This window comes from Scyliorhinus torazame, chromosome 22 (assembly GCF_047496885.1).
Source record: "Scyliorhinus torazame isolate Kashiwa2021f chromosome 22, sScyTor2.1, whole genome shotgun sequence".
Classification (NCBI taxonomy): domain Eukaryota; kingdom Metazoa; phylum Chordata; class Chondrichthyes; order Carcharhiniformes; family Scyliorhinidae; genus Scyliorhinus; species Scyliorhinus torazame.
In genome coordinates this window covers 80,576,270-80,594,780 of record NC_092728.1, presented here as the reverse complement: position 1 = coordinate 80,594,780, position 18,511 = coordinate 80,576,270, and the positions used below count along the sequence as shown (strand labels likewise).

At 45.4% G+C, this 18,511-nt stretch overlaps 1 protein-coding gene across 1 annotated transcript in view; it reads right to left on the bottom strand.

The window, feature by feature from the left end:
- The window catches only part of LOC140398855 (adhesion G protein-coupled receptor D2-like), a 223,394-nt gene that overhangs the window by 37,504 nt on the left and 167,379 nt on the right, over positions 1 to 18,511 (bottom strand). The gene's annotated exons all lie outside the window — the stretch shown is intronic.

Here is an 18,511-nt window from a genome sequence, read left to right as displayed (position 1 = left end):
TTTCCACCAAAGACTATGCTCTTTCCAACACAGGAACCTTCTCACGCGTCGTCAATGCCTCCACAGAGTCACCTTGCAACTCTTGAAATTGGGCTTAGATGTCCTGCACCGCAGAGCCAAGCCACTGAGGCAGATTAACTTCACCGCCAGCAGCCATCATCCGACAGTGAACACCGTACTGTCATGGCAGGAATCCTCGCCTCAGAAAGCAGCTACGTCAAAGACAGGGCCCCACCCTAACTCTCTCCAACTGCAGTGAATCAACGAGGAATAAAGCCTTTCATCTTGACCCAATGGTTGCTGAAACATTGATCAACCACTCTTGGTACATAGCATAAACTATGCAACCTAAAAAATACAACAAAAAGAGATGTGCACAAGAATAAAAACAAAGATTGAAAGACAAGAAGAGCCGGACCTCGCAGATATGCCGCCACTCCCACGCTCACATCACGTGATACCCCGTGACTGTAATCTTGATCATCTGACTTACTGAATTGATCACATAGAACCACAGCTTCAAATTGGTAGATCTCGGTATTATCTCAAAGGGTATAGGCAAATTTTCTGGACCCATTCACCACGACGCAAATCCTCTTTATGGCTGCAAACCTCCCTCTGTTTGAGACCTTCACCGTCCCCCCTGCCAGTGACGCAATCGAAGTCGCCGGTTTCACACCAAATCACAATTCTCCAGTGCCTCGGCAATGGTGTCAATGCGTTCCACTCCGCACGTACAGTAAACACCGTTTGCATATCATTAGTGGCCCTGGTATTCTCCCGGGCCTCTGCGATTCTCCGCCTCCACAGGGGGGAATTCCAGATGGCGCGGTTCACTTGTGCTTTTAAAAATTTTGAAACAGGCGCCACGGCATGCCGAGGGAGAGGGGGGGGCTTCTGCCAATGATGGAGGGAGGAGCGGAGTGTGGCCACGGGGTGGGCTGTGGGGTCAGGGGGGTGGACATGGGACACCATTGCAGGGAAGCCATGCAGCAAGTTGCTGACTGCCCACTGAACCTAGGGCCATGGGTCGTACGGGTGGCCCCCCCAGGCCACCCCCTGAGGTGTCCTCAGATCTGCCCTCAGTGGCAAGATCAGAAAAGTTTGATGGTGGTGGAAGGTTAACAGAACAGGAATACATGGAGTCATGCTATATCTGCCCACCTTCAAATAATACCTAATCTGTGAAAAGCCACAGAAGGATGATATCATATTTGCCTTCTCTATGAATATAATGACATTTCTGTGGTCAGGATCTACCTGAATATTACTTCATCTGGAAGTCCTTTTAGGTCTTCAAGAGCTCTAGTTTTCTCTGGTAATGACAGTACCCCAGACTGTAGGGAAGACAGCGAGCTGGCAAATGTGCTCTTTTGATCTGATGCCTCCTTTTATCATGGAAAAGTAATGAAGCATACTCTTGATGCATTTTGAAGACTAGCTGATCTGTTGGATTTCCTCCATGGCGGCTGGGAAGGATGAGTTAGCTTAGCCCAAAGACTTAAAATACTGTGGTGATCTGCAGATGTATGCAGGTCAGTTTACAAGCAGATGATACTTCTCCTTTGATGGCTGCGATGTACGCGCAGTTATTTAGAGACTGGCAGGTGTGGGCACAATGCATCAGTTGCCACCATTTCAGCATTTGGTGAACCCTGCCCCCTCCCCCATGAATTTGCTGTCCTCATTTAAATCAAGCTGTGCTGGAGCAAATGGACATTCAGCCCTCACCAGTTCACATGGTGCTATTGCAATAGCAGCTGCAATTAATGAAGACGCACAAATGCACTGACAACAGCATCCCATTACATTGGAAAAATGTCCCTCTCCTCAAACAATGCACGGCACAAATGCAAACAAAAATGACATAGCGAGGTACCTCTGCTGATGAATTTACTTGAAATCTTTAAGAATCCCATTTGAGCAGGCAGGCCACAAGATTTGTCATTCACTCATTTTGTACAAAAGATCTCAATGCCAGGCTAAGGTGCTGCCTCAAAAACAGGAATTCCAGCAAATTAAATACAGTACTCAGGGATGCCCGAGTGGCTTCACCTCTTTTGGGTTGGTTTATAAATCTGACTTCATGTTCCGATCTTGCCACCAGCGAAACTCCCCCATGAGAGAGAGGCCTCGTAAAATACGTCCTTATATTCTTATTTTATATATGAATAGATGGAATAAGGGTGTATGGACACAGGAAAGACCACATCATTTCCTTTCACTTCTCTGGGTGTGCAAAGAAAGGGATTTCTCGGACTTTGTCAAATATCATAAAGAATAAATTATTTTATCTATCTACAACTTAGCCAATCATATTCAATAGGGACCCGTATTAAGGGACAGAAGAACAAAGTATACAAATGCAATGGTGACCTGTTTGGTTTGGAGTCACGTGGTGATAGTGTTCCTGATCCCAGCTGTGTCACATTACAATTAACACAAATTGGGGTCACTGTGGGTTTAAATTAACACTTATCCAGAGTGCTAAAACAAATCCTCAAATAAATGGCACATCTGTTATGGGTTACATTTGATCTCCTTAGAGCTGTAACAAGTGAAGTTTAACACATCACCAGTTGTACATAGAACTGAACCCCCAATGGTGAAGTTAATAATAAATTCACACCTGATAGTTCCAAAGGTTCGGAAAATTCCAGGGTTCATAGTTACCAAAAAGCCACTTGAAAGATCAATAACCAGAGGTTTGATCATACCCAATATATGCATATTTTAGGGCATTTCTCATTCGAAAGATTCAGTGCAAGAACAAATTTACAGAACTAAATAAAGCCTTTTGTATGATTTTCCATCATGTCTTTCAAGAAATGTATCTTTTGTGGACCCCATTGATTTCAGAAGTCCATACATTCCTCAAAATGTTTCATGTGCCAAGAGGTCAGCTAACATGGTATTTCACTTGGTTTTCCTGTTCAGCGTGATCTTTATACTTTACGCATCATACGCAAAATTAAAAACTGGAATTATTTTATAAACACTGAATGCATTCTTGAATTCTTCCCACTGCAGTCGTTCTTTGAGGTGCTCTTGTTGCTGTTTTGTCTCAAATACTCATTTTGTTTCTTTCAATTTTGAGTTGCTGCACAACCCCCGGCTTCTTCACATTTAACCGATGATGCTTCGTCTCCCAGATTTAAAAAAAATTACGACTGTAAAGACGCCGGAGCAGAAGTTGGCCCTTCGGCCCATCGGCTCTGCTCCACGATTCAATGAGATCATGACTGATTTGGTGATAATCCTCAACTCCACTTTCCCGCCTTATCCCCATAATCCTTGATTACTTCACTGATTAAAAATATATCTATCTCAGCCTTGAGCATAGTTAACGGCCCTGCCTCTGCAGCTCTTGGTAAAGAATTCCACAGGTCCACTACCCTCAGAGAAGAAATTCCTCCTCATCTCTTGACTTAAATCATAGAATCCCTACAGTGCAGAAGGAGGCCGCTTGGCCCATCTAAATTGTACTGACCCTTCGAAAGAGCACTCAATTTTCTCCCACACGCTCTGTCCACATAACTCCGTCTAACCTGCACATCTTTGGACACTAAGGGGAAATTTAACATGGTCAATCTACCTAACCTGTATCTTTGAATGGTGGGAGGAAACCGGAGCACCAGGAGGAAACCCACGCAGACACGGAGAGAATGTGCAAACTGATAGTCACCCAAGGTCAGAATTGAACCCGGGTTCCTGGCGCTGTGAGGCAGCAGTACTAACCACTGTATCACCATTCCACCCTTCCTCCCTGACAGCCTGACATCCATAACCAGTGGTCCTGAATTTCCATACAGCTCATGGCCTCTGGCTTCACAGTGCTACCTGAGAGTGGCGGTTCATTCTTGCTGTAGTCGTCCTCCCTCATATGAGGGTCTTCAGGCCTCATGAGTCTGGAAAACACCCCTGCTCAGAGTCCCCACTCTGACCATGCAGCCTGACCTCTCATGGGACCCCACCCAAGAACCTCACAGTTGCCCCCAATGCTGACCCTATGGATTAACTTGCTCCCACTTACTTTCCAGCTGGCACTCTGGAAGGACAATCCCTCAGCAGTGACATCGCCACAAGCCCAGCAAGCAAGACACAAGAAGCTCTGCCTGCAAACCAGTCGTCAGACCACGTTAAACATTCACAGACATAAAGGGCCTCTAAGGCCTGCAAGTGACCCCACCCCGCCTGAGATGTCAAGACTGAACCCCCTCCCCATGCCCCGAGTTGCACACTTGAACCTATCTGGGTCCCCCCCCTCCGCCCGACTCCTCAGCTGCCCCCCAATGTGATTGGCACCCTGGAGGGTAATGGTGACCTGAGCGCTCACCTCCATAATCCTCTTCGGAGGCGAGGTCGCCAGGTTCTCATTTTTATACAGCTGTTGTAAATGGCGCCAGCTTGATGACCAATGGGTATTCAGAGTTGGCAAATCCCAGAGGGGGAGGGGGGGAATTATATTATGATGTAATAAAATGCCTTCCACAGCGGATTTCTCATCACATTGCCGGCGAGGTGCCTGAAAAATTGGAATTCGCAATTTCGCCAGAAAGAATTGTGTTTTCCAATTCTCGCTGAATTTTCTGCCAGCATCACCATTCCTATTAACATCTAGTGTGGGCTCCGAATCACCCCTTTTGGCACCCCGACACTTGCCTCCCACCTATTTTTGTGTCATCCGCAAACTTGCAATAGTTAATTCACTTTGCTTGTCCGCATCATTAATATATATATAGAGGCGATATCTGTGATGGGGGGGGGGGGGGGTCCGTAATGTGGGTATGGGGGGGAAGCTGGGGGCCGTTCAGTTTCTTTGCTGATTGGGGCACCCTTCAAAGATGACGCCCTGATCTCTGTGTCAGTTCTATCAGGCACCGACCCACCAGAGTGGTAGCAAAAAACCCGCCCACTCATTTTTCTTTCTCAGGGAGACTCAACCTCTGGAGTGAAAACTGGTCTGTGCAGCTGGGGAGCAACACGTCAGTTTTCAGTCGGAGCCTTAAACTTGAAAAAATATATTAAGATTCTGCCGAATGTAAGTAATTGTGACCCCAGCACTGATGATCCCTGTGGGACTCCACTAGTTACAGGTTGCCGTACTGAAAATGCCCATCTTATCCCAACTCTCTGCCTTCTATTAGCTGGCTAATCCTCTATCCATGATTTTATACTACCCCCAACACCATGAGCTCTTATCTTACTAAGTAGCTTTTTGTGCGGTACCTTATCGAATGCTTTTTGGAAATCCAAGTATACTACATCTACTGGTTTTCCTTTATCTATCCTACTCCTTCCAACCTCAAAGAATTCTAACAAACTTGTTAGGCTTGATTTCCCCTTCATGAAGCCATGCTGACTCTGTTTGATTATATTATGTATTTCTAAATGCATTGCTATTACATCCTTTAAAATGGCCTCTGACATTTTTGTAATGCCAGATGTTAAGCTAACTGACTTATAGTTACCTGATTTTTTGTCTCCCTTTTTGAATAAAGATATATTAGCAGTTTTCCAATTCTTTGGGACTTTTCCAGAATTTAAGGATTCTTGGAAGATTACCCAGTGCACCCATTATCATTATCTCTGTAGCTGCTTCCTTTAATTATCGAGGATGCACCAATCCATCAGGTCCAGGGGACTTATCAGCCTTTCACCCCATTAGTTTCCATATTACTTTTTCTTTAGTGATACTGATTGTATTTATTTCCTACGGCCCCTCCCCCCTTTATTATTTAGCATTTTTGATATATTGTCTTCCACTGTGAAGAGTGACGCATAGTATTTGTTTAACTCCATTACAATTTCTTGGTTCGCCATTATTATTTTCCCAGTCTCAATCTCTAAGGTGCCTATGTTCACTTTGCCTTTTCTTTTCCTTTCTATATGTTGAATGAAGCTCTTGCTGTCTGTCCATTTATATTTATTCTTACTTGCAAGTTTACCCTCTTGTTTATCTTCTCCCTCTTTAATTTTTTTTGGTCATCGTTTGTTAGTTTTTACAACTTTCCCAATCCTCTGGCTTACCACTAATCTTTGCCACATTGTATTATTCTTTCAGTTTAATACTATCCTTAACTTCCTTGGTTAACCATGGTTGATTTATTCCCTTCCTAGAATCCTTCTTCCTCACTTGGATATATCTTTGTTGTCAGTCATGAACGATTTTCATAAATGTCTATCATTGCTGATGATCCGTCCTCCCTGCTAAACTCCTTTCTCAGTCCACACCTGCCAACTCTGCCTTCATTCCAGGTTAATTAGCCTTTTTTAAGTTTTTTAAGTTATTTCCTACCCAAGTTTCTCACTCTCAAACTGAATGCTAATTCTACCATGTTATGGCCACGGTTTCCTTGTAGATTTTTACTTTGAGATTGTTTCCTAAACCTACCTCATTATACATTACCAGATCCAAAATAGCCTGATCCCTTGTTGGATTCACAACATATTGTTTGACGAAACTGTCCCAAATAGACTTTATGAATTCTTCCTGATTGCTACTTATTTAATTAAGCCTGGATTCAAATACAGAGAGATTTTTATGTCTCAGAGATTCCTCTCGGATGTACTAAATGTTAATCTCTCTGACTGAAAATTAGTATGAATGTGGAGCCTCATTCTTTCAGAATTCAATTTTTGTTGGAGATTTCAAAAACTGTAAGATCTTAAATGTAATTTCAAAAAAAGCATTAGATTTCTGGACGGAATTCTTCCAAAAGACGGCTGTATCATTTTGGATGGGAAAAACGGTACGATTGCGGCGGCTGTTCCGATGCGATTACCTCTCAAACGTATTCATTTTTTTGGAGCCAGGCCCCCACGCAATCCTCAACACTAACACCCCCCCCAGGTGAGCGACACCTCACTATAGGGTGTTTTGTTACCTGTATGGTAGGTAACATGTGCTACTCAATCCTTGGTTAGTGATGGGGTATTCTGAATCCCGATGAAGAAGATTCAAACTCTTCCAGTAGTAACAAAAGGTTTATTGAGTAACTACAACAATATTTACATGGGTGATGCTCGATCAATAACTTCAGAAGCGAGATTGGAAGACAATTGAAGGCTTTATTGGACTAGATGTTTCCCCCAGCAGCGCAGGTACAGAATGCAGCTGCTAGGGAGACACAGGCTCTTATACTCCACCTTACTGGGCGGAACCAGCAGGCAGGCTTCACCAATGATATTGCTGTCTTAGGTACCTCCCACACCAATGGTCTTACAGCATCAACCTGGGTACCGTAATACCCCTAATGCCGACTACCACATTCACCCTCTGGTAAAAAAAGAGTCCGGCGGGGGTGGTGGTCTCGCGTTATACAGTGGTAGAGGTCGAGGCTATGGTGGTACCTGGTATACATTAGTACAGTGTTTTGCCTCGTTACATGTCGCAACTATTTACAGTATTTATTTACATTCAAAATGAAGCAATTAGTCGGTCGGGGGCCCTGGTCATCCTCTGCGATCGCTGCAGTTTCGGCGGTGATGCAGGCGCCGGCTCGGGCATCAGTGGCTCCGGGAGCATGGCTTCAGCTTCTTCGGCAGCTTCAACACCCCTAGATGGGACCAGTGGGAGAACCGATCCACCTGGGAAGGGGGCGGCTGTGGGATGCGCCGGTGGGAGGGAGGGTGGGATTGGTGGTGGCGTTGTGGGGGGGGACCCAGCGGGTACCAGGTCCCGTAGGGAGACCGTATCCTGTCGGCCGTCGGGGAATGCCACATAGGCATATTGAGGGTTAGTGTGAATGAGGTGGACCATCTCGACCAATGGGTCCGACTTGAGCGCCCGCACGTGTTTGTGGAGCAGGATGGGTCCAGGAGTTGCCTGCCAGGTTGGGAGCGAGGTCCCAGAGGAGGACTTCCTAGGGAAGACAAGGAGGCGTTCGTGAGGTGTCTGGTTGGTCGTGGTACATAGTAGTGATCGGATGGAATGGAGAGCATCCGGGAGGACCTCCTGACAGCCGGAGACTGGGAGATTCCTGGACCGTAGGGCCAGTAGGACGGTCTTCCAGACCGTTCCATTCTCCCTGTATGAAGCTCTCTGTGCTCCCGGAGTCAATCAGGCAGGATGTTTCGTGCCCATTGATGAGCACGGTCGTCGTCGCGGTCGAGAGCGTTCGGGGCCGAGACTGGTCCAGGGTCACCGAGGAAAGTCGTGGCAGAAGTTGGAGGTTTTCCTCGGGCGGTGTGTGGTCATCCAAACCGGGGTCCTGAGACACCAGCCAAGATGGTGGCACCCACTAGTCGCACATGGCTGGGGGTGTGCAAGATGGCGGCGCCCATCCGTCGCACAAGGTCCCCGGGGAACAAGATGGCGGCACCCGGGGCCCGCACGTGGCCCTGGAACAGGAAGATGCCGGCGCCCGTTGGCCGCACATGGCTCGTGGAGAGCGTTGGGGTGGCGGTCCCAGTTCGCCCTCAGAGATCGCGGCGACTGCCCGGGCCTAGCATACCGCCACGAAATGGCCGTTTTTGCCGCACCCTTTGCAGGTGGAGGAGCGGGCCGGGCAGCGCTGCCGGGGGTGCTTGGCTTGACCGCAAAAATAGCAGCGGGGCCCCCCGGGGTTGCCTGGTAGTCACGCAGCGCAAGCTTGTGGGGGATGGGGGATGCATCGGAGTCGGCTGCGGGGGGTTCCACGCTGCCCAAGGGGCCGGCACGCGGTCGGGTACGTAAGCACGGGCGTTTCAGGAGGCCACATCCAGGGAGCAAGCAAGGGCCCTTGCTTTCTTGAGGCCCTTTTTCAAGCAGCCGCTGGCGGATTTGGGAGGACAGCATACCTGCAATGAAAGCGTCCCGGATCAAAAGTTGTGTGTGGTCGCTGGCTGAAACTTGCGGGCAGTCACAGTTCCTACCTAACACCAGGAGCGCACGGTAGAATTCCTCCAGCGAATACCCAGGGATTTGTCGCCTCGTTGCTACCAGATGTCGGGCGTAGACCTGGTTTACTGGGCGAATATAGTGTCCTTTCAGCAGGGTTATTGCTGCCTCGAAATCGTCTGCATCCTCGATGAGGGTGTAGATCTCTGGGCTCACCCTTGAGTGGGGAATGTGCAGTTTCTGGTCCTCCGTACGTTCAGTCGTGGCCATCCTGAGGTACCCTTTGAAGCACGCCAGCCAGTGTTTGAAGGTTGCTGCTGAGTTTGCCCCGTAGGGGCTTAGTTGCAGACACTCTGGCTTGATTCGGAGCTCCATTCTTTAAAATCTTGTCCAATAAATTGATGCTCGATCAATAACGAGAAGCGAGATTGGAAGACAATTGAAGGCTTTATTGGACTAGATGTTTCCCCCAGCAGCACAGGTACGGAATGCAGCTGCAAGGGAGACACAGGCTCTTATACTCCGCTTACTGGGCGGAACCAGCAGGCAGGCTTCACCAATGGTATTGCTGTCTCAGGTACCTCCCACACCAATGGTCTTACAGCATCAACCTAGGTACCGTAATACCCCTAATACTGACTACCACAATTAGTTCTTTACTTTAACTTTGATACTAGTGATAAGGTTAACAAGATCTAACTATGGTAACTATACGTAACTCCACTGGCCATCTAAACTAGTCTGCTGTTGTTATGATCCCTGTGCACCCAAGAGAGAGAGAGAGCCCCAATGTGGCTGCCTTTTATACTCCTGTTGGTCCGGCCCTCTAATGATCATGTGGTGCTACTGATGACACATTAAACCCTTGTTTACATGCACACATAGAGATCACCACATGGGGTTGCCAAATGCCTCTCTCTTCATGTCCCCAATACTCCCTTCATGACCAACCATGCATCCTTTCAGGCCCCACCCCTTGGCACCCTGACAGTGCCAACCTGTCAGTGCCAACCTAGCATCCTGGCACAGCCATTGTGCCAATGGGCAGTGCTAAGGCATTGCTCTGCCATTTCCCAACAAGCATCTTCAATGGACTCCAAGCCCCCTGGTGTGGTCAACACGTCTGGTCTCCGGGAAGGGTTTCCGCTGGCCTCAGCTGTGCTGGTGGGGATGTGGGGGGTAGAGGAAAGGGGAAAATCCCGGGAGCCAGGTGACTCCGGCTTGAAACGGTCTGAGCATATTTAAATGCTCATTTAAATATATTCATCTGGTTCACGGCCAGCGAGGGCGTAAGCCAGATTGCATCGGGTCCCGCGGGCCTGGAGCATTGCGCTCCGCTAGGCGCCTGGCGCAAACCCCATTTAGGAGCTCTCCTGCTATTTTCTCAGAAATGTGGAATGTAGGCTGGGCGCAGTGCGGGTGGAGAATCGCCTCCTCTGTCCAAACTTAATCCAAACTTTCATTCCTTCTTTTTATTTCCGTCTGTACATATTTTAACATTGAATTCTCCTGTTCTACTTTACACGTCCTTTTCAGTCATTGCGCTATTCATTTCCCAATTCTTCGATCTGATTGGTTGAAGGGCTGTTTGTCCTGTCCCAGTTTGCCTCGCTGCGACAGCACCAACGTGCACTCTCAGAAACATGCCATCCAAAACATTTTTTTTAAACTAAAAAATTTTTTAAAACTTGAGTGGTGCATCAATGCTGTGATGCAGGAAAACCTGGGACATTACTTTCAGTAGGTCATACTTTCTGAGCAGTTTTAAACAACTAATAATTTTTTTGGCTCTTTTCTATGGTACACTATAAATTCTGAAAGAAATAAAATCTGTGATGGAGTAAGAGGGGTGAAGAGATGTGGGAGTACAAATACACAGGCCGTTAAAAGTAATGATGTAGGTTAATCAGTCCATAAAAAAGCAAACCCAGCTGACGGCAAGAGCGATGGAATTCAAAATAGAGAGGCGGTGCCAAATGTGCATCGAGCCTTAGACACTCTGGAGCGCTGTGTGTACAGATCTGGTCGTCATATCATAAAGAGGACACTGGAGTGGGTGCACAAATTATTTATAATTGAAAGTCAGAATTAAATTAGTTTTGGGCAGCTCAATTTTGAGGAAATCCAGTTCTTTTTGGGGAACTATTTACCTGAAAATATCTTTTATTTACCTGAAAACTAAAAACAGAACAAGGACTGAATATTTTCTTTATTATTGTTGGGAACGGCGTTACTTGAAATTCATAGAAATGTTCATGCTTGTGCGATTTATAAACTTGAACATACATTAGAAAGAATTGTTTTTTTCTCCATACCAATCAGTTTTCTGTCAAATGCCACATATGTATCTTCATTGTGATGATTACAATGGAAAAATGCTGAAGATGTCAGCATGATGTAGAAAATATACACAAAATGAGTTCAGATTATTTTAGACCTAGGGCACGATAACTTTGCGATCAGAAAATCGTTTGCTCTTGTTTATATTGAGCAGGGTCCAACTTTTTTTTTAAAATGGGAAGCTTTCTACGAGGCAACACAAAGTGTACAGAATACACAAGTAGCCCTGTAGCTACACTTTATGGGTTTCTATTCACTGTGGAAGAACTGTTGTATCTCTAACCAGTGTCACATGTCTTGACCAGGCAGCTTAGTCTAGAAACTGGATCCAGGGAATTACCCTACTGCAGAAAGTCTGGGCCCAAGACCATTCCGAATTTAGAATACTATATATTTTTGGTACCATTGTTACAAACCATTCTCTTTTTAATGAGTCAGTTTTGGCGGCTGAATTGTCCATGAGCGTTGATTGTCAAGTTCAACAATTGCAAACCTAATCGGTAAAGTCTACCTTTATCCATTGCCTGAAGCCAACATCATGAGGACAATAAGCAAAATACTGCGGATGCTGGAATCTGAAACAAAAACAGAGGATGCTGGGAAAAAAACTCAGCAGGTCTGGCAGCATCTGTCAGGAGAGAAAGCAGAGTTCACATTTTGAGTCTTCTGGCACTCCATCAGAACCAATGAGGGAGAATGTTCGATTTTAAAGTCTAGCAGTGAGAGATTGCAACAAAATGTCGCAACTTTAAAAACAAAATATCGATGGCCTGGGGGGGGGGGGGTGGATGGCAGGGGGTTGCATTGAGGGAATAAATGTATGGGATATTTGTAAAAAGGGGATTAAGATGGAGGAGAAAGAACATATGAAATGGGAGCGGGGATAGACCAAACGGCCCTTCGAGCATGCTTCCCCAATTAACACGATCATGGCTGATCTTCTATCTCAACTCCACCTTTCCACAAAATTCACATACCTCTTAATTCCCTTATCATTTCTCATGCATGGGAACATTGGGATTTTACGGCCGTTCCCGTTGGCGGGATCTTCTGATCCTACCAATGGCAAGGCCCCACCGTGGGTTCCCCCGGCAGAAGAGGATGCGGACAGTGGGAAACTCCGTTGACAGGTGTAGGTCCGGAAAATCTCGCCGTTGGCCAAGGGTGGGCCGCCTCTGACACCACAAAACAGGAGAGTTGGGGGTTCAGGAAATTCTGCCCATTATATAGTTCTGCTATGTATGCTGTTTTGCACTGTGAGAAAAGCCAGATAAAAAGATGTTGAACTATTTTCAGCTTGGGGCAGATGCTCCCCACTGTGGCAAGTTGGATTTCCTACGAACAACACGGTAAGGGGATTTTTGATTTGATTTGATTTATTATTGTCGCATGTATTAGTATAGAGTGAAAAGTATTGTTTCTTGCATGCTGTACAAACAATGCATACCATACATAGGGAAGGAAGGAGAGACTGCAGAACATAATGTTACAGCTATAGCAAGGTGTAGAGAAAAGATCAACTTAATACGAGGTAGGTCCATTCAAAAGTCTGATGGCAGTAGGGAAGAAGCTGTTCTTGAGTCGGTTGGTACGTTACCTCAAACTTTGGTATCTTTTTCCTGACGGAAGAAGGTGGAAGAGAGTATGTCCGGGGTGCGTGGGGTCCTTAATTATCCTGGCTGCCTTTCTGAGGCAGCGGGAATTACAGATGAGTCAATGGATGGGAGGCTGGTTTGCGTGATGGACTGGGCTACAGTCACGACCTTTTGTATTTTTCTGCGGTCTTGGGCAGAGCAGGCTCCATACCAAGCTGTGATACAACCAGAAAGAATGCTTTCTCTGGTGCATCTGTAGGAGTTGGGCTGGCTACCCTTTGGTATGCCCTTTTCTGTGCCTCAGTTTCCTCCAATATGCCCAAGATACAAGAATAGGAAACCTGCTCTCATATCCTATGCCTCATATCCTATATGTACAGATGAAGTGTTACAAATATTCCTGTGATTCAAAAAAATTCAAAGCTAAAAGAGAAATATTGGAAACCATTAATTAAAAAAGAACAAAGCACAGTTACATAGAATTTACAGCCCAGAAAAAGGCAACTTTGATCCAACAGGTCTATCCGAGTGTTATTGTACCTCTGCCAACCTGCTTCATCAGCATATCCGTCTATTGGACCAACACAGGTTAGAGAGAATGGCTTTTCATTAAATTGAAGCAGAATTTGTTGACTATACACAACACTTGCACAGCTTCATCTTAATCTCCCTAAGTTTCTTGTTACAAGCATTTTAATCGTCAGTAGCTAAGAAATGTATTTTTGACAGTTGTAGAAATTTCCTCCAACTAAATATTTGGAAGCCTGAAGCCTCGGTTCCCTAGATGCCGCACCTCCCTCTGACCCCCAAACTCCATCCCCCTCCCATGCAACTGGCTGAGACTAAACATGAGTATTTGCAACGCCAAGGTGGCACAGTAGCATAATGGTTAGCACTTTTGCTTCACAATGCCAGGGACCTGGGTTTGATTCCATGCTTTGGTCACTGTCTGTACGGAGTCTGCACATTCTCCCCGTGTCTGCGTGGGTTTTCTCCAGGTGCTCCGGTTTTCTCCCACAAGTCCTTAAAGACGTGCTTGTTAGGTACATAGTACATAAAACATACAGTGCAGAAGGAGGCCATTCGGCCCATCGAGTCTGCACCGACCCACTTAAGCCCTCACTTCCACCCTATCCCCATAACCCAATAACCCCTCCGAGTTGAATTGGGCATTCTGAATTCTCCCTCAGCGTACCCAAACAGGGGCTGAAATGTGGCGACGAGGGGATTTTCACAGTAACTTCATTGCAGTGTTAATGTAAGCCTACTTGTGACACTAATAAAGATTATTATTATTACTAGTGTGTTACAACACCCTGGGCCAGTGCGCGGTCAATTCCAGCACCTCTTGTCACAGAGTCGCAACGTAAGTGAATAATTCTTATAAACATACCAGGTAATTTGGGTCCTTGACTGCCCAATAATCAGTCACCAGGTTTGTAAGTTGAAACACATTTACTGTTTACTTATACCAGGAACGATCATGAAATATGTAGTAAATACAACTAGATAACAGTAAGCTAATACCTACTACCCACATCAACCGCCTCCACCATCTACCCACACACACACGACAGGCAAACACACAGGAGTGGAAAGAGGTAAAAAAAATAAGGATGAAGTCAAACGATATGAGTCTTTGCTTCAAATGGTGGTTCTTTAGCACACTTTCCTCACAGCACACTGGTTGATTGAAGTCTTAGAACTGGTAATAGTCTTCTTTGCAGTCATTCATTCAAGGTCCTTGTAGTTTAGAAACCAAATGCAGTACTCACATGCAGCAGGCTTTCTGGAGGGGCACTTTAGCTCTTATCAAACTGGTCCTTGCGCTCGAGGTTCACTTTTAGGCCTATATCTTTCTGTATAGACACTTTATTTCACATCAAACCTGGCTTTCAGCTCATGGTTCGACCTCAGACCAATGCAGTCTCAAGAGAATAACACCCAGACTTGCTGGAGAGAGAGTCAGCCCCCACGTTAGTCTTCTGAAGAGGATTAGTTAAATATTTTTGGAGAGAGTTCGTTTAATCGCTACATCAAGGCTGCAGAATCAAAAGTGAAACCAAAATGGAACCTTGTGGCTCTAAAAACATTCCGGTGGGATAATATCTAATCACCACGTGTTTCCGGGCCGGGCACAACCTTTTGGGCCAATTCATTGGTCACCAGCCAAATCAATCAAACTGAGTCATCACGTATGCCGGCCAGTCGGGAATCACCAGTCGAAAACAGCACAGCCTTCTGGAACCTTCTGTTTAAATTAAGGCACAGATCCCTGCTTCCTTCTGCTTGAATTTAAGTGGCAGGCTGCCTTAACTCCACCTGTCCATAAATCATCCATGGATCAAAAATGTAACCGCAAAAATAAAAGAAAGGGGAGATAAGGGGATAAACAAGATCAAACAGGAAGGACCCTTACAGGTGTCATATATGAATAGGAGATGAGCTTCAATATATCCTTGCCATCACGAAGCCCAGTTCTGATGAAAGGTCACAGATTTGAAACATCAGCTTCATTTTTCTCTCCACAGATGCTGCCTGATCTGCTGCGTGTGTCCAGTATTTCCTGTTTTTATTTTGTTCCATCACTAAGGCTGCCTCCGTCCTCCTCTAGAGCATCTGCTGCTGAAACCCTAATCCATGCCTTCATTACTCCTAGACTTGAATATTCCATTGGAGGAGGCAGGAATCAGAAGGCAGGTTCAATTCCTGATCACAAACCAGCCCCGACAGGGAACCGGAGGTAAAACCAGATAATTAATTGGCTAAGTCTGCCCAGAACATGAACAGTAATGTCCATGGACTACATGAAGTGCCATAGAGACTGGAAAATGGGTAAGTGTGACAGCAGAACTTCTACTATTACAAATGCCTGGAAGTATACTCTGGCATAGTTTCAAAGTTGTAATGAGTACCTGGAGCTTCCAGAGGGACTGTTGCTGTGTTGTCACCGAAATCACAATTGAGCGGATGACAGTGCAAACAAAGGCTGCAACAGGTATGGGGACAGCAAAGGGCAGGAAATGCACAATGCCCCCTGCCAACTTGGGACATTGACAGGAGGCTGTCTGGCAGGCCAGCTAATGCACATTGCACCTCAGTGGTTATGCCCATATTCTCCTGTACTAGCCCCATTGAGATTGTCATCTGCATTAGACGTTTCCTGCGATCATGTCCTAGTTTCACTCTGATCTGACTGCAGGCCACCCTTGCCCAGATGGCTCACTGTGTGTTGATTCCTACCCTCCCTAAGGTATGTGCAATGCCTGTATCTGAACTGGTGACTGCAAGTGTCAGATCAAGTGACTATTGGTGTCAGAATGGTTTAAACACGGGAAGTTTTAGTGATTGTAAGCGGGACTGTAAGAGCCATTTTATCTTGATAGGCCTGCATTATTTTTGATTAAGGGAATCTCAAGCTAACGTTAAGAAAGACAAAATATGTCCGTGTGCAGTTTGCACATTCTCCCATGCCTGCGTGCGTTTCACCCCCACAACCCAAAGATGTGCAGGTTAGGTGGATTGGGCACGCTAAATTGCCCCTTAATTGGAAAAAAAATAATTGGGTCCTCTAAATTTATTTTTTAAAAGATTTTTTTAAAAAGAAACACAAAATAAAAATTTCACACTGGAGCACGACTGGGTGTATTGGGGGGAGAAGGGAAGCACAGATGGTAGCTTTATTTAAAATAAACTCCAACTAGCTGGGGGAGGACTTTACATTAAATAAACTCCCTCCAGTTTTACTCCCTTATAATTGAGTGCATTAATAGGTCAGATTGATTGGATGAATAAAAGGGAATAGAAATACACAGCAGGAAAAACATTTTGGTAAATCACAATTCTTTGCAATATTTTTGAAGGTTAGCTGTTGCTGAGACGCTTCAAATTGCTAATAAAAAAAGTTAATAAAAACATGTGACTGGCTACTAAAAATAGCCTTAAATTACTAAAGTAACCAGCTCCGTATATCAAGTGTATTACTGTTTGGCAGGCAGTCTGATGTACTACCAATAGCAACGTCCTTAACAAAGAACACAAAATAATGGACTTAAAGGAAATTGTAAGATGGAGTATATTCGGTATGAACCATTTCTCCCTCAAATCCAGTTTTTAAAAAAATCTTTCTGTAGCACTTTAGCTTGCAAAAAAACTTACTTTTTATTTCTATTACCTCCTCATGAGCTGCCATTTTTGATCACACAATTATAAAAGCTACTCATCTAATGTCAAGCTACAATGCCAATTAGCGTACACCTCTATAAGGTGTAATATAGATCAATATCTTTTAATGCCTTGAGTATAAGTGATGTGTCAGTGATTGGCACACACCAATACCAAGTGTTACAAAATTTTCTGATACAACCAACACCTGACCATCATTGCCACATTATGTGAGAAGATACTGATGAAATTCCAGAGACTCACGAGAAGGAAGAGAAAATCAGAATGATAGTCCCCCCTGGATTACCCTTGGGTAATTTCTCGCAGTTTACTCGAAGCAACTGTCTGACAACTGGCTATTAACCCTTTCTGCTTAACCCAGAAAAATGGGGAAAATCCAAGCACCCAGATTATCCCCCAAAACTAAAACACTACAGAAAATAACATCTTCTGTAAAATTGACCTTCAAGCACATTTCATCATAGATTAATCGCTGAATTGGTCCAGGTGCAGCGCTAGTTTTGCTGTTGTGAAACTCCACGAATCCTGCCCCGGCGTCAACACTTGGTCTGAGGAACAGAGAATGCCGCCGATGGTGTTTGGTCGCTGCCACAAACTCCATACCTTGACCATCGCTCTCCCTATCAACTGTGGGAGGCTGAACCAGGCCTTTCATGACACAGATGTTGCATTTGTCCTCAAGGTGAGTTTCTCACCATATGTGTGCACCGTTACTATGACCTACTGCCTGTACCTCCACCTCATATCATCACCCGATGCTTCCCTACCTCAGCTCATCTGCTGCTAAAACACTCACCCATGAGCAAACTCAACTATTCCAACGCTTTCCTGGCCATATCCCACCTTGCAGCCCAGAGAAACTTAAAACCCTGTTACCTTGTCTAAACTTCTACCAAGTCCTGATCACCTACCACACCTGTGTTCGCTAACATACCTTGGCTCCTGATTCAGCAAAGTCTCACCTCTCACACTTTAAAAAAAATCCTCCATGGTCTTGGCTCTCCCTATCTCTGTAACTTCTTCCAGCCCCGACAAGCCTTCGCGATCTCTGCATTCCTCCAATCCTGGCATCTGATACGTCCCCAACTTTAATTAGTCCACCATTCAGATGCCTGTTCTCCAAGCTCTGGAATTCTCCCCTTAAAGCTCTAGAATTCTATTCCTAAATCTGTCCTCCCTTAAGATGCTCCTTAAAACCTACTTCTTTGACCCTTTTGGTCATTTATGTTAATACCTCCTCCTGTGACTCGGTGTCAGATTTTGATTGCCATCGCTCTTGTGCAGCGTTGTGGGGCTTTGCACTGCATTAAAGGCACCATATATATTCAGTTTGCCGTTTTCCCCCTGCCCCCCTGAAGTATGCGATCCTATAGGCTGTGGTACTCCCGCACTTTTATCATCTGGCCCTCGACAATAAATGACAATCGGCTACTCGACAACAGGGAACACAGCAGACACCGGGGCATATGCACTTGCAGTAGAGATCATGATTAGCGTTGAGAGGTGGGGAATCAGGAAGATTTTCTCTTTGCCAGGAGCACTAGAATTCCAGGAACAGAAATTGTGATGT